The 13,344-nt window shown below is 36.8% G+C and overlaps 2 long non-coding RNA genes across 2 annotated transcripts; one reads left to right on the forward strand and one right to left on the reverse strand.

Moving 5' to 3' along the window:
- The first annotated feature begins 8,428 nt into the window (after positions 1–8,428).
- On the forward strand, positions 8,429–10,298 carry LOC128206518 (uncharacterized). The gene is made up of 3 exons (XR_008256490.1): positions 8,429–8,702; positions 9,051–9,460; positions 9,704–10,298. It is a non-coding gene; the product is annotated as an uncharacterized LOC128206518 (long non-coding RNA).
- Positions 9,554–10,872, reverse strand: LOC128206519 (uncharacterized). Its single transcript, XR_008256491.1, has 3 exons — positions 10,740–10,872; positions 10,431–10,582; positions 9,554–9,800 (listed from the first exon to the last, which is right to left on the reverse strand). It is a non-coding gene; the product is annotated as an uncharacterized LOC128206519 (long non-coding RNA).
- Between the last annotated feature and the right edge of the window lie 2,472 nt (positions 10,873–13,344).

The following is a 13,344-nucleotide window of genomic DNA, read 5'->3' on the forward strand; positions in this document are numbered from 1 at the left end:
TTATCTCATGGCCACGACTTTCTATCTCGTCCCCAAGTCTTTCTTATCCCGTGGCCACGACTTACTATCTCGTTCCCAAGACTTTCTTATCTCGTGGCCACGACTTACGATCTCGTTCCCAAGACTTTCTTATCCCGCGGCCACGACTTATTATCTCGTTCCCAAGACTTTCTTATCCCGCGGCCACGACTTATTATCTCGTTCCCAAGACTTTCTTATCTCGTGGCCACGACTTACGATCTCGTTCCCAATACTTTCTTATCCCGCGACCACGACTTATTATCTCGTTCCCAAGACTTTCTTATCTCGTGGCCACGACTTATTATCTCGTTCCCAAGACTTTCTTATCTCGTGGCCACGACTTACGATCTCGTTCCCAAGACTTTCTTATCCCGCGGCCACGACTTATTATCTCGTTCCCAAGACTTTCTTATCTCGTGGCCACGACTTACTATCTCGTTCCCAAGTCTTTCTTATCCCGTGGCCACGACTTACTATCTCGTTCCCAAGTCTTTCTTATCTCTTGACCACGACTTACTATCTCGTTCCCAAATCTTTCGTTTCTCGATGTAATGACTAAGCTATGTGACGACTTAGCATCTCATTCCCATGGCTTTTTTATCTGTCAGTCTTGGCGACAACTTACTTAGTAGTGGGAACGAGTTAGTAAATCGTTGCCATCGAAAAGAATAACACGTGTCACATTAATGCCATCGTACATTAGAAGTAATAGAATTCTCTACTCTAATCAAGATATGAGAAGAGTTGAGATACAAGGTGATTCAGGTGCAACACCCTATCTCTTTTCGAAAAGATCCCTTGGGTCTTGAAGGTGACGGCTGTTAAACTGAACCGCTTCACGAGAGACAACTGTCCTGGGATTTTACCAGTACTGAGTCCTCAAAGTACTATCTTTTCATGCCACGCGCTAGGCAAGGGAGCTATTTGTACCAATATTTCTCGGTATAACGAGGTCCGGTGATTAACCCGGGACGCCCTACCACAGAGCTTCCGGGGCGATCACGAGTGGTTCCACCATGTGTTTTACTTATTTCTTCCTAATCAGTATAGATGTTTCTTTACATGTTCTATGGTGTTAGCTTGATACGTAATATTGTATTTGTTTCTCCTGTTTGTTTGGTTGGTATACGCATGGTCGTATCACAATGGAATCACTTGTTCTGGACAGTCTAGGTTTGTTTGTGGAAATAACAAAAGTAGTACAGATCTTGCTAAAGTTTGCCTGAGGTGGAGCACCTCGGCAATTTTCCATCGAAAACCCCTCGAATGTATATGAACGTTTTATAATATTTCATATAAACAGTTAAGCCAAAGGACTAACGAATCTAAATTGTATTTATGCAATAAAACACCTCCCTGGAAATCAATTTAAACTTAAAAATAAACGCAAATTTAAATCTTAATATTTACAATTGTTCCAATCAAATAATAGAACTGAGCTTATTAAACTATGTCTGCTTGCTAAAGATTTTTTTTTAATTTAAGATCCGCTATAATTAATGTCAGAACTTAATGTACAGTCAAAATTCGAAGTCTTCGGCACCCTAGGAAATACTTCGAGATAACGAACATCCGATATAACCGAAATACAAAAGGGCCCAAAATATTTGAAACAAGTTTGAGATAAAAGAGGTCAATATAGCGATTTTTGACTGTTGTTAAAAGTGTTCATCCTCTGACGTAGATAGAAGTGTTCATCCTCTGACGTAGATAGAAGTGTTCATCCTCTGACGTAGATAGAAGTGTTCATCCTCTGACGTAGATGAAGTGTTCATCCTCTAACGTAGATAGAAGTGTTCATCCTCTGACGTAGATAGAAGTGTTCATCCTCTGACGTAGATAGATTATTATCATTTAAAAAGTTGCCAAATTTGTTGCTTGCAAAGTATCACTTTTTCTTCGGTGAGAGTGTGATTGCAATCTTGTTATGAAACAACCCTCAACATACGTATTGCTGACGAAAATGATGTATGAAAAGAATAATTTCATAAACTGAAGAGTACATTTAATATACAAAAAGAAAACCAGCTTAATTCTTTAATTAATCGGCTGTAGCAAGCCCGAATACAAAAGCTATTCACTATCTCCATTTACCATGCGCAAAATTCAATGTGCATTGATAGACGGATTCAATTCACTGATCATCCATGTTGACATCATATATAAATAAAGATCAATGCCTTAACCGAATATTTAGAAAATAGTATGAAGATTAAAAGGAAATATCAATGCCAAGACCTGAAAACAGAAGGTCGTAGAATTTCAAAACGGAAAATCTGTCAACAAGATTTGAATGTACGTATCTAATGTCGACTTTTAAGAGCTGTTATTATTGTTTCCCATACAAACATGTCAACAAGATTTGAATGTTCGTATCAGGTGAAGTCTTTAAGAATTTTTGTTATTATTATTCCTTTCAAACATATTATGCAAAATATTCATTGGGTCAAGTTGAGTTTGATCCTTTTCCCAAAAATGTCATTTTTCTCGACTTTGTTTTTCCATAGAAGCTCGCAGTCAATTTAGGCCCATAACATATTTTGACGCCTTCATAAGACGAGATTTAACCAAGGGTGAAATAATATAGGGGCAAATATGGGCATATGAACACTCAATTTGTTTCACTTGCGGTATCAATGAAGCGGAATGGTCATAGAGTAGTATAGATTCACATTCGTTTTAATTTCAGTCACCAAGATGATATCGACATAAAACATAAGCTCTGTAGAGCTTTTAAACCCAATATCTTAAAACTGCAGGATAAAGGTTAGAGAGTCAGCTAATCAAACCAAGTATATACCAGTGAATATTTTAAAGTTCTATAGTCTGATGTATGTGCCCGATCGAAGCCTTTGAATTCACACTGAACGTTATAGTATATACTGCCATATTAAGTGGATGTAATGACGCTCAATTATTTATGGACCAATGCATATGCATTGAGATTTATTCAAATGTCTGAGTCACAGCACTTTTCCGAACCATTGACGTCAGGTTCATGTCAATGCAAACTTTAAATAGTGATTAAATGTCTCAAGAGATTTTTCATCGTAGTTTCGACTCCCATCAAACCTTTGTACTTTTGTCTTTAAATTCTTAAAATGATGAAAAAATGTTGGCTGATTTCTGCCATTTCATGTTATGTCATTGTTGCTCCACCATTTCATTCGAGCATTGCCGCCCCTCCATTCGGCGCATTTTTGCATTGTCGCCGCGCCATTTGGCGCATTTTTGCATTGTCGCCAAATGCGCCGCGCAAGTTGGCGCATTTTCGAATTGTTGCCTTTTTGCCCGGCCATTTATTGTCGCCGCGAAGAGGCGGAAACAGGACAAAAGGGTTACTTAATTTCAATAATTGCATATTCAACTGAGTAACACTATGTTTATGTGCAGCTGCACGATTCGTCACAAAAATGTATGAAAAGGCAGTGGTATGGTTTTTTTTTCTTGATATTATTTTGGGCATGACTACAGAAAGACGAAAATGCGAAACGAAGGTATCGTTTTGTCGAAATTCGACTTTTAGCTGCGAAAATGTGAAATTGTGCCATGTGGCGGCCCAAAACGTGCCAAGTGGGTAGACCGATGCAAAACATGATATGGCAGAAATCAGCTTCCATATAAAATCGGAGATAATTTATTTTACCAATTATATTTGCAGAATGCACTTTAAAATTGGACTCATTGTCCATTCCCATTGGTCCTCAAAAACTGTGAATTTGGTTAGTGGTCACCAAGCCGTCCAAGTGTTTTTTCTCCGGGTACTTCGGTTTCCCCACAACACACGACAACACTCTCGTGCAACCTCGTATCAACATCGTACCAACACCGTTCCAACATCGTACCAACATCGTGCCAACATCGTATCAACATCGTACCAACATCGTACCAACATCGTACCAACATCGTACCATAATCGTACCAACATCGTACTAACATCGTACCAATATCGTACCAACATCGTACCAACATCGTGCCAACATCGTACCAACATCGCACCAACATCGTACCAACATCGTACCAACAGCGTACCAACATCGTGCCAACATCGTACCAACATCGTACCAACATCGCACCAACATCGCACCAACATCGTACCAACATCGTACCAACATCGTACCAACATCGTACCAACATCGTACCAACATCGTACCAACATCGTACCAACATCGCACCAATATCGTACCAACATCGTACCAACATCGTACCAACATCGTACCAACATCGCACCAATATCTTACCAACATCGTACCAACATCGTGCCAACATCGCACCAACATCGCACCAACATCGTACCAACATCGTACCAACATCGTGCCAACATCGTACAACATCGTACCAACATCGTACCAACATCGTACCAACATCGCACCAATATCTTACCAACATCGTACCAACATCGTGCCAACATCGTACCAACATCGCACCAACATCGTACCAACATCGTACCAACATCGTGCCAACATCGTACAACATCGTACCAACATCGCACCAATATCGTACCAACATCGTACCAACATCGTACCAACATCGTACCAACATCGCACCAATATCTTACCAACATCGTACCAACATCGTGCCAACATCGTACAACATCGTGCCAACGAGAGTGACTTAGTATAAGTTATCATAATTTTCTTCAAAATCATTTTAAAATATATAAGGTTAAATCAAAACTAAAAACCGAAACGGCGATTAATGTGATACCCACTGAGACGAAAAATCGACAAAAGGTCGTGTATGTTTTCGTCCTACATTTGACACGTTTTCGATTTCGGGTTATCGCTTTTTGCCCTGACAACCCGACAAGGAAAGGCACTCCGGCAAATAAACTATTTGTCGTCTAAAGGCCTCTTCGCCCGAACACCTGACATCACGAAATAGCAGAAATAATCCACCATATACAAAATTGAAATTGTTGTGACATAAAATGATGGTAACTCTACAACATAGTTGTGGTAATGGCCCTATCGTGACATTAAAGGGTCCACTCGCTCATGTGTTTTGTAAAATACATTGTGTTTTTCGAAATAAAGTGTGGCAAATCATTAGTAGTATTAATACTAAGATACCGAACGCTGGAATCCTTCAGCAAATGTTGCAATTTGCTCAAATATCGTCATTGAAGACCACAATTTTAATTATCGTTATAAACGCTTATAATCACTTAATTTACAGCTTTGTTGTTGCGTGATTGGTTGATGGCATCATCACGTGATGTTATAAGTGTATTGTTAAGAGGTTAAAATATCGACCACTCTTGCATGGCAACTTTTTTGGAAAAGGCGTCGGGTTTTTTATTTCTTGACTTAACTGCCGTAGTAAAAACAAAATTCATATTTATACTATAACTGTATTTTGTGTGAGTGTTTCTCAGATGCATTACTGTGAAAACTTGTTTTGGTCCAAAACATGAGCAAGTACCTATAAGTAAAAGTGCGGAGCTACCATTAGTAAGGTTCATTAATAAAACCGCACACAACTTAAACATATCATACAAAAATCAAGTTTCAAGGACTCAGGTAGCTCATGCATTATTATTTATCGTACAGCTTTTTCCATTCAAGTGATACTACTCAAATATCCTCCGTTTACAAAAGCCACTGGGTTGAATCTTGACAAAAAATGAATACTAGTATAAGTACATGAGACTGCTATAAACCCAGTTTACTAAACATGGTTATATACTGAGTTCATAGCGGCATTAATATAAAGGAGTTTACATTCTAGGCAGGTAAATACATTCATTTTAAAGTATTTATTATACCAAAATACACTGCTGATTTATATGTTTTAAAGATATTTCAAATCTGTTATTGTGTTTTTTTCTTCAAATATTGACAATTCACTTTAACGCACAAGTAAATATCATGTTCATCATTCTCACGTTGTATAAAGTTTGGAATAAATCGAGCTCAATTGTAATTGAATAATTATATCGTTTCATGATAGTTTATTCAAATGAATAATTAAAGGTCATATGCCCGTGAGCAACCATCAATGGAATTCATAATATATATAATTATATACAATTCATATCAATCGATCGTAGGTCACAATATTATAAGTAACGGCGGTCAGTATTCGATCCCACCGGTTATAGTTTCCTTTGCCCCGTATACCCCATATCGGGTCACCTACTAACCCCGTAACGTATATATCATGTCGACAACCTAATTACATGTTTAAATGTTTCATTTATTCATCATAATCGGCAAATAGAAGCCATTTTGGTTCGATATAAATTTGGTGACCCAATATGGAAAAATATGGGGTCACCACGTGACCAGTCCTGGACCAATGGCGTTGCGTCATGCGTTTATGTTGGAGGCGTGATATATATGAATGCATGTATACTCATAAAATTACAATTACAGTGTACAAGGTACTCACGAAACATACATTGTACATTGACAGTACACATAGTATATGATATAATCATAGTGAGGAGACAGTGGTTAAACATCATCATAAATACAACATGGAGTCTCTTAGTTCAAAATAAGTTCAACGACGTACATGGTTTGAAATGTGTTTGTACAATAATTTACAAGATACATGGCTTGAAATGTGCTTATACAATTACATATGAGGACCATTTTACTCTAATATGCATTTTCGATCATAAAAGTATATCCATGATGATTTTATTTACTATAGAATAGTTCCTTACTACGCCGATGATGTCTTCCTTTGAAAGCTGAAGAGTTTGCTCAATAACATCGAAGTTGGATTTAGCTAGCAGTGTAATTATGATTAGAATACAACCTACATTTTAAGCCAATGAAATTGCAGAAAGGCAATCATTAAGAACTAGACTTAATTATTAAGAGCTTCACCTCTAGCGGGTGTTTAAAGGTCTGCCTACTGCCACCCATCAGATAAACACTCCCTTCATCAGATTTTGCGTTGTCAATGTGTCAGCCAATGAGGTTGTATTCTAAGTATACGCTTACTCCGTCCATTCTTATTCATTAAGAATTAACTTCAAGTCAACTATAACATGGAAAAAACAATTAACTACGAAAATATATAATACATGTAGTTCCATTAGTATGCATTTCATTCAGACTAACAAATGCAAAAAAGTTTCTTCTTTTTCAGCATTCAAAGATCACATCTACCTCACGTAATCATTAACGTCATCAATTCCTCGCTGACGTCACAATGTCTCTATTCAAGAAGGCGAGCACGTTGTTTATGAAGTGGTACGACAAGGCGCGGGCGATCATGCAGATGTTTACCCCTATCCCGCTTCCAGACCCCATCAGGATGGTGCACAGAATATACAAGAAAATAATGGAATAGCAGTGTTTTAATTACGGAATCGGACTACTTTCATGCTGTTGAAATGTTCAGAATTGCGGACTGACCTTTATTTTCCCTATTTGTTCACATGTTTTGTTCCTAAGTAGATGAGCAAGCGTTGCATGTTCCAAATAGGATGCTATTACGAATTAGCAAACTATGTAGGTGTATACACAGTCATTTGATAGGAATTAACCCCTGCTTTGGTGTCATATGACCTGAAATACATTTAGTGACATTTAACCTAAAAATAAAATTCTTCAGATTTATCAAAGCAGGGGTTAATTCCTATCAAATGACTGTGAGTGTATATGTATTAAACAGTCATAATGTTCTGTTGTTAGCCATGATCTTCATACACAGCCACGTTTGTATTTTACCATAACTGACATTGATACGTACCTCACTCAGCGTTCATTCCAAACATGTACATGAGAGATATACAGTATGTTTACTTACCATGCTTATCGTTTATGTCAACTGCCCATGTCACTGTATACAATGTGAGACGGTACACGTAACGTCAACGTTGATAATGTACGTTAATCATACATACGTGTTTAGTTTCATTCACATACTTACGTACGCTGTACCTTTACTTTTATAAACTGTATTTTTACGAAAGTTGGTGACCATTGTGTCTTCATTGTTTTCAATACAATAAAACAAACAAAATCAAATCAAGATCATTGTGTCTTTACAGGTAATAAACAGGATATTAGTATGGAATACTTACTATATAATATATTATATTTAATTCAACACCGTACTATACTCCGACATTATGTGAATTTTCCAAACATCATTTTAATTACATATAGTGTGGGTTTTTTAACTTTTAAAGCTGCACTCTCAAAGATTGACCGTTTTGACATATGTCTTTAATTTTTGTCATGAAATTAGACAATTATTGCGTTAGTGACGCCATTGATATAAGACTGCTGAAAATATCAGATCGCAGATTCCATATATACATTAAATAAATGATGTTTATGTCGAAATGTCAGCAGTCTAATTGACCTTACGACAGCGGCTTCTAAGCCAGGCCCCCTGATATCAAGGGAGCGAACTCTGTCTATGTCCGTCAAACAAACGAGGAAGTAATGGCGTCTCGCGTCGTTTCGCTTTCCGATATTCCTGACAAATTATCATAAATGTGACATTACAATGCGAAAAAAATAGAAGTCAAAGGAATTTGTAACTGGCTGCTACATCGGGAGGCTCGATATATCTTTAGAAAATGACGATATCTAACATTGACGGGGTGAAATCTATCCAAGTCAGAGAAAATCGGATAGCCGCCATGTTGTCAACATTGACATCGATACAAAGGAAAAGCGTGTGTGTGACGCATACTGTAAATGCAAACAAGGGTAAGTTTAACTTTTAATAACACCGGTCCTTCTTACAGTATTGTTGAAACAAAGATTAAATCATCGCACAATATGAGTAAATCATAAATGGCCCGAATGGGGAACCCGGAAGTGACATTAAATAACAGTTACATGCCAGCTATACAGTATAACCTTGTACTCTACAGTATGAGCAGAAATGGTTTATTGGGGTTATGCATAAAAAGTTTCAGTTCTAAGCGATTGAACACTCCCCCTTATGAATAATAATGTAATACTAATAGTTGACAAGTGACAATCGTGGGTGATACCAATCTGTAACTATTGCATTGCTCAAACATTCACATGCTTTGGTTTTTGTTCTTACAGAAATTGTGGAACATGTTCACACACTCTGGCTGTAAAAGTAGACCTGGGAGGAAAATTGCCCCCGGTGTGGGGCTCGAACTCACAACCACCAGAACACTAGCCCGGCGCTCTAACCAACTAAGCTGACCGGGCAGCTGGTTCTAACCCACACACACTACCCTCCCCCCATTTACCGGTTAAGGCTGGTGGAGGGTCTCCTGCTATTTACCGTTGACACCATTAAAGTATTTTGATTGATGGAGATAAGGAAGTCCCCTTATTATTGTCTTCAACAAGCCTACCGCAACAGGGGACCTAGCATAAGACCGGAAACCGCCCCCCCCCCCCTCACACACACACATGATATTTGCCAGTCCAGGCAATGTCAACCGCAAGAGAAAACCAGTGATGACAAGTTTTACAAATAATCGGTAGGACCTATTTGAAAGCTTTTTATAACATTTAGTTTTACTTTGCTGTACAAAAGTAATGGACTATTTGTCCAGAGAAAAACAACAACCACAAAACATTAGCTATTATCTTGTCAATATTTCATTATGATATACATGTAGGAAGCAAATATCAAAGACAGTAGCATTTACAGCTAGTATTAAAATATTTAACAATACATGTAACTGATTTATTTTAATATTGGCATCTTTTATTTATTTCAGGAAAGTGTGGTCTTTTGAAGAGAGTTCTTGAAGTTGTTCAGCATGTTGTTTTGATGGATTCTTGGAAGGATGTACCTCTATGATGTTAGCTTCAGTTCTGGATTATAACACCAGTTGTTGCATATTTAATATCAGATTTATTAAATACATTGTTGTTTTGCAAACATTACTTAAACTTTGATATTTCTTTGATGTTTATGTATGATATTGTAGGTGAATATCTCTTTATTGCAATGGCAAATATATTTTAAAATATATAGCATTAGCAGAAGTTATTTTTTTTTAACTGTTAAAGCTGCACTTTCACAGATTGATTACTTTGACAACTTACACTGGATTTGATTGCATTTATCATATTTTGGCTCGGAGTTTGCTTTGTGATTTATATATCAGGTCTTAATTTAAAGAATGCCAAAATAAGCCGATTCTGAGACAAAAAGTGTCAAACTAGAATTCTGTGAGAGTGCAACTTTAAGAATACTATTAATCGAGTGTGCATGTGATCCGGACTCTGAACATTGGATGAACTATCATTAAATATTGTAGATTTACGTAAATGGCCCAAAATATAAGAATAACAATGAAAATATGTACATGTTTGACTTGTTCTTTATTCATAATAAGTCTAAGTCTTTACAGCACATGTTTGGCAGAATCAAGTTCTAATCAACATAATAATTGATTTAAATGTACAGTGAAATAAATTGTTTTATAAGGAAAATAATACCTTAACGATTCAGACCGATCTGTTCTCGTATTTTTTGGTGGCTCAAATATTTATCTGAGTTTTGGAGGAGGCCTAGCTGGTGTGAGCTGGTCAAATACAGTAGCTGCTTGAGGGTCAGGGTTTTCTTGATTGGATTTCCCGTCGACAAAGTGCTGATATGAAAATAAGAAATCTATGAAATGTGTCGGAATGACACGATCCATACGAGTAGATGAGATTCGGAAGCATGCGATGGTTCGGACAAAAATTTAGTTGTACGATATTTCCTGATTTACTTTGAAAGCAAAGCAGTTTATAAAAACTACATACCGGTATCAACAAAAATATCTCTATCTTGAATGAAATCAATCGTGTCCATGTTGAACCTGATATTAAATGGCCATTAATGCCGATTTTACAACACAAGCCGAAGCATAAATGTACGATGTTTATAGTTTAAAAATAGTAACACTTATTTAGGTCATGCACGGACAATTTCAGTATTAAATAAATTTTGAGCGGATTGAAACAAGTAGTTTTGTTCAAAAAAATACTTTTGTACAGACGTATAGATGTTTCGCCTTTGAACGATCTTTCAAAATTTCCAAGTTCAGCTGTTGATGAGGTCTTCCACAGAGTCTGATACAGCACTTGTATTTTTCTAAATAACTCGCTGGTTTCGAATACGGAACGAATTGGAAGCCATCTTTAGTCGGCCTGGCTACCTTATATCCGAATTACAAGTGCCATGACAACACCTTTTTACCATAATACTTAAAAAGGCGAGGAATTGCCAGCGCATGTATATGACGGACTCCGGTCAGTTTGACGGACAAAATGGCGGATAGCAACACGGCTTATCAGCCCTGCATTCTGATTGGCTGATAGGACATGTCAATCAAATCCTGTCGTAAGGTCAATTACACTGTTTTTTCAGACATTAACGTTACAGTTGGCTAATTCGAAGATAAAAAGGTCAAAAGCTGTCAAAATGGTCAATCTGTGAGATTGCAGCTTAAACAAATTGCATTGGCACCAGCGAATTGAAATAACCCTAATCTCATATCAATAGAAACAAGTAGATCTTCCCGAGGATTGAATTTGAAAGCTGAATCATCCTTCTGTTCTGCATGATTTGATGGATACATTGCTGACGACACTGACATAATATACGATTCAAGTATCAGAGTATACCAATACACCGGATTAACCCCTACAGGCCGTCGACAAACTACACGCCGAACGCTGTAAAGTATATGCCTCCATAGTTTATTTGTACAATAATATTACATGATAAATAGAAGCGTCTAGGTTTTACCTTTCCATTTTGTATATTGCAATTTTAATGGTCTCGTTGTTAATCTAATCGGAGATTCGCAGGGCCGGGGCTCCGGGGAGCCATTGTGGGGGTGCTGTCAGGTACCACTGACTGTGTGCTTTGTAAATGGCTGACGTAAAGGCTTCGTACAAAGAAGTTGATACAGGAAGTATGCATTTTAAACATTTATAGTTTCTAAACATTAGTATGTGTTACATATAATTCATTTAACACGACACTAAAACACAAATCATACAGTCAAACAAGTTGTAATGGAGGAATGCATCACATTACATTTCTCAAACAACATACTTCAGGAATTTACATAATTTTATGAATTTGTAAGCAGCAGGTTTAATCTTTGATTTTTGAAACATTTGGAAACCGATATAATTTTTTTCAGTGAATCTTTTTTTTCTACTCTTACAAAAATAGCAACATTAAGTAAAAAGTGAAACTCATAACCAATACACTTTTTATAACATAGTAACGAATAACATCTGTAACGAAATATAAGATATATATTATAAGATCACTATTACAAACATTTTCAGAAAATACGAGGGAGATCAGCGCAAGGGAGATAACTAGGACATATCAACTCAGTTTAGTTTTACATATTCATATCTTATGTCTATCACTCTACGGCGGCATAGAGTTGACATGTTTGAATATTACTATCACTTGACCACGACTTACTAACTCGTGTCCCACGACTAAGTAAAGTCGTGGCCACGAGATAAATGAAAGCATAGTGTTGAACGGTTTGAGCGACGATTCCTTCTATTGGATACACGCGCTCCCGAAAAACTCACTCACTCACTCATCATTAAGGTAATTTCACTGCTAGAGCAGTACAGAAGGGAGAAAATCTCAATGAATTAATTATGTACTGTATATCTGAGTTCCCTCCCCTGTAGTACCTTATTTTTAGGATTATTATGCAACCTTATCAAGAGTTCTTCAGTTTATAGCATTCGGAACTCCTCGGCCATTTTTTTCAAAAACAACCTCGGATGTATATGGACGGTTTACATACTTAAAAAGTGGTACGTTTAAGTCCGCTGCAAATAGATCGCGTAGTAATCTTATTTAGTAGTTAAAATTTATGACTTAACTCTTGGGAATCGTAATTATGTTTGCAATAATACACTTCACTGGCAATCAATTTAAACTAAGAGCAATGAATACAACTCTTAAACACTACATTTAATTAATGCTTTTATTAAAAAAAATACGGACTACTTCAACAGATGTACCGGCATACATCCGAGGTTGTTTTTGAAAAAAATGGCCGAGGAGCTCCGAATGCAGTTTATAGGAGTTTTTCATTTTATATCCGTGTTATAAGTGTGTTAACTGTTCATAAACGCAAAATATAACATACTCTTACTTTTAACCAAACATGAACTGATTTTATAAATCGAACATTAATTATTCCAGGTATGTTTCATGAATTGATTTTCATTGGCGCCGCTCTGGAGAGCGCGCCTATTATGGAATGGTAATTTATTTTAGTTAGTGGTAGGAGCGGTTTTTAAGTTGATTGACAGTTGGGTTTTACTGTTATTTTATTATGATTAAAAAATGCATCATAGAAAATATTTAAATGATTTC

Source organism: Mya arenaria, chromosome 10 (assembly GCF_026914265.1).
Source record: "Mya arenaria isolate MELC-2E11 chromosome 10, ASM2691426v1".
In the NCBI taxonomy this organism is placed as follows: domain Eukaryota; kingdom Metazoa; phylum Mollusca; class Bivalvia; order Myida; family Myidae; genus Mya; species Mya arenaria.